Here is a 3,976-nt window from a genome sequence, read left to right as displayed (position 1 = left end):
GTTACCCAATTAGTTTCAATGTCGGACTTTGTCATGTGTAAAGCTGCGGCAACTTCTTCGGCCTTTGGCATCTTTTCTAAACCGCTGAAGGGTACTTGATCGAGGATAGGTATCCCAAGCAGCTTGGAAAACTCTTCCAATGTGGGTACCAACTGATAATCTGGGAAAGTGAAGCAATGATGCTTAGGATCGAAGAACTGGAATAGGACTCTCATCATATCTTCTTTGAAACCAGTGGTAACTAAGTTGAGAAGATGACCATGTTTCTTGTTGAACTGAGCATGATCTGGGAGTTCTGACACCAAATCCTTGAGTTGAGGAGAGATCGTTACAAGATTGATCCGGATAGTCTTCCTGGAAGCCATAACCTGTTCAAAGAGCAAAGCTAAATTCCTAAGTCCTTGAAATGGTTAGTATGATGATGCTATGATGTTATGATGTTATGATGTTATGATGTTATGATGTTATGCAAGCACAAGCAAGTCACACAACAATCATCCCTAGGTTTTAAGGCTTGCATGAGTTCCATAGGTAAGTACCCTCCCCACTGAAGTTTGGTTGGTTCAACCTGTCCTAGAATAGTAATCGGGTTCTAGAAGGATCTCAGATCATTGACCTTTCTTTAGGTCCACTTCAGTGCAACACCAAGTGGTTGACCGAAGCTTTCCTAAAGTCCAATCTCAAAGAGCGTAGCATCGAGTATCAACCAACCTCAGTCGGAACCGAAGTCAGTTATCTCACTACTTTCTAATGGCTAGGATGAGTCAATTAGGGTTCTAAAGGTCTGGTTAATGCTTTGATGACACCACGCGGAAGCCAAATTTTTCCTCAAGTAACATGAGGAACATCAGGACAACCAAAGTGTCGCATTAACCGTAGCTATCATTTTGACCATTCCAGTATACGCCGGATAGTCGCGATGATCTATTGCTACTTACCTAAGGTACACTAGATCCGGGTGTAGGATCTTTCACTCAGACAATCCCTTAAAACGAAAGAACAAATTAAAACCTAAATGATTTTTTTTTTTTTAAGATGGACCTCTCTTTGTAAGTCCCCAGCAGAGTCGCCAGTTCTGTCATACGGTGAACTGGACCTTATTGGATTTGTAATCGCAATGTCGCGGTTAGCAAGAGTCGCCACCGACTTTTCTTTTATCCCTTAAGGAAAGGTGGAAAAGAACAGGAAAGACCTTAATTTTAAATTCTTAGGTTCGGGAGGTACTTTATACAAAGGGAAGGTATTAGCACCCTTTGTATCCATGGTTATCCATGGGCTCTTAATTGCTCAATCATTTATGTTTTCTTCGTTTGAAAAAGGTGGTTGAGAAATGTATGAAAAATGTTTTGAAAATGAGAATTTAACTTTGTAATGATTCTTGCATGAATATATACAAAGTGGTTATCTCGTTTAATTTAGAAAATAGTTTAGAAAAATATAACTCGGCAATGATCCTAGTACAGATGTATGCTAAGTGGTGATTTTCCAAAAGACGTTTGAAAGGTGTGGGGTGCGAAAAGTATATTTTTTTAGGTTATGAATGAGCAATTAAGGTTATACCTGTCCGAGGTCTTTCCGGGCATTTCCTATCCTTATGAGGGTAAAACTGTCCGTACTATTGAGAAGTAAGTAGTTTTATCCTGGGGATGTAGGAGGGTCATCGTAGGGTCATCGATTAGTCATTGAAGGCAACAGTTGTGAGGATACCTTAGCATTCGAAGGGACTATCATCATTTAACCGTAGGCTACACCGAAGGGTCATTGAGGGACAAAATCGTATTTTCGAAGGCAACATCCGAGGGACTATGATGATTTCACCGAAGGGTCTTTGCTAAGGATATCCCCATATTCGCGGGACATGACCGTATTACGTAACCGTGGGGTAATAAAGAGAGGTCCGATATCATTTATTTAAAGTCCATGTTTTAAGTTCATTAGGTAATTATGGTGATACCGCATTAAATCGATACATCAAAATCAACACATTAAGATCAATCAATACATTAAAAATCGACACATTAAAATTAATTGGTAATCAATATGAATCTTCACATTAAAGTGAAGTAATTTGGATTCCATCTCCACGAAAGTCTCTCGCACGTAAGGATACCTAGCCGGCCACTTCATTGGGGATATGGAAGCTTTTACATCATTCAACGCACGGGTTAGAGCATAAGGATAAAATATGATTTGATTAATACCATAAAATGCCATAAAATGCACATAACAGTTAGAGTTCAGGCCAAATGATGCAACAATAATGGAATACACATAAAATGGAACAGCAAAGGGACAAAGCAGCCCCTGTCCCGTTCGCCTCTGCCTCGCCTAGCGAAGGCTCAGCGAAGGCTCGCTGCAGGCTCGCCTAGCGATGAGCTAGCGAGCGACCACGGGTTTGGAATTTCAGAACAGTATGACTCCAGCATGTTACATATCTTATCACATTCAATTACAGAAATAACATGGTCCAATATTCATGATGTTCAGACACATTTGAGCTTGCATGCAAAGTATGATCCCATATCCAAAAATTCAATATATCATGAGGTGTTATGCATGTAGAACTTATGGAATGAAGACATAAAATGGTATTGATACACAAACCTGTTGGCAAATCTAGTAATGATGCTGAATTGACAGATCCTTGTTGGTGTCGGGTTGAATTGGGCAGCGGTAACTCCGGTGCGGATACGTGGCCGTCAAGGTTCCCGTGCTAGGGTTTCCGTCCGTCTTCCTCTACTTTTCCGTGTTGTTTCTCCGTTTTCGTGTCCTCTTTTTCGTGGCAGCAGAGCATGTATTTATAGTAGTGGTAATGGTGACCTAATGGGCTTAAAATGAAGTCCAAAAATTCAAATTCTCGCAAGCTTCGCTAGGCGAAGGAATTGCTCGCCTAGCGAGCAAACTAGGTCTGGGCTTTTTTGCTGGATCTGATGCTTCGCTGGGCGAGTGGTATGATGCACTGTTCGCTAGGCGAAGGAGCTGCTCGCCTAGCGAGCCAGCTGTTTTGGGCCGCCTGTGGATTGGGCCTGTTGTGAGTGGGCTTTTGTCCATTTGATATCAGTGCCTTGCAGAACAAGTCAGAGGGTCTTGGAAAATGCTTGGTAATGCCAACGGGCAAATTTTGGGGTATGACAAGACCGCATACCGTGACGGAGTATGTTCTTCGGATCCTCATGGAGAATAAAGATGCGGAGAAGTTGTTTTTTATACCGTTTAATACCGGGTTAGCATTTCATTCTAAATTCATCTATTATAATTATTTTCCAAGTTACCATCTAACATTTGCCTAATCATTACAGTGGACATTGGTTGTTGCTCGCAATCAATCCTATCCGAGAAATTGTGTATTATCTTGACTCGTTAGGAAATGATTGGACAACATACCCGGATATGAAGGACCTAATTGACACGTAAGTGAGAATGTTCAAAATTTTTCTTAGTTTATGTGAATTGTTCTAATTGCTTCATTTTTATTTTATTAGCGTCCTACAAGCTTTTCGGGCCCAACGAGATATCCAAACCTCAAGGAGGAGCGCCAACCGCATTACATGGATTAAAGTGGCGGTATATTTTTAATTACCACATTTTTTATTATATTAGTGATGACACTTGATAAAACTTAGGATTTATAATCCATATTTTTTTTTCATGTAGTGTCCTCAACAACGTAATCAAATAGATTGCGGGTATTTCGTGTTGAGGTTTATGCGGGATACTCTTGCTTTGGGCCGATTAGTGATTCCCACCGATGTATGTATTTCTAACCTATGAGTTATTTTTATATTTACACATATCTCATATAATTAAATAGTTGGAATTAATTCAAAATATGTTATATTATTATGTAGTACTTTGAGGAATTCAAGTGTGCATTTTATACAAAGGATCAAGTGGACGAAATCAAAGAGGAGTGGTGTCAATTCATGATAGAGCTTAAAGTTTTTTCATAAATTTGTGTAATTAATGTGTACATTTG

Source organism: Lathyrus oleraceus, chromosome 3 (assembly GCF_024323335.1).
Source record: "Lathyrus oleraceus cultivar Zhongwan6 chromosome 3, CAAS_Psat_ZW6_1.0, whole genome shotgun sequence".
In the NCBI taxonomy this organism is placed as follows: Eukaryota; Viridiplantae; Streptophyta; class Magnoliopsida; order Fabales; family Fabaceae; genus Lathyrus; species Lathyrus oleraceus.
The sequence above is the reverse complement of the archived record's forward strand: the minus strand, read 5'-3'. Positions refer to the sequence as shown.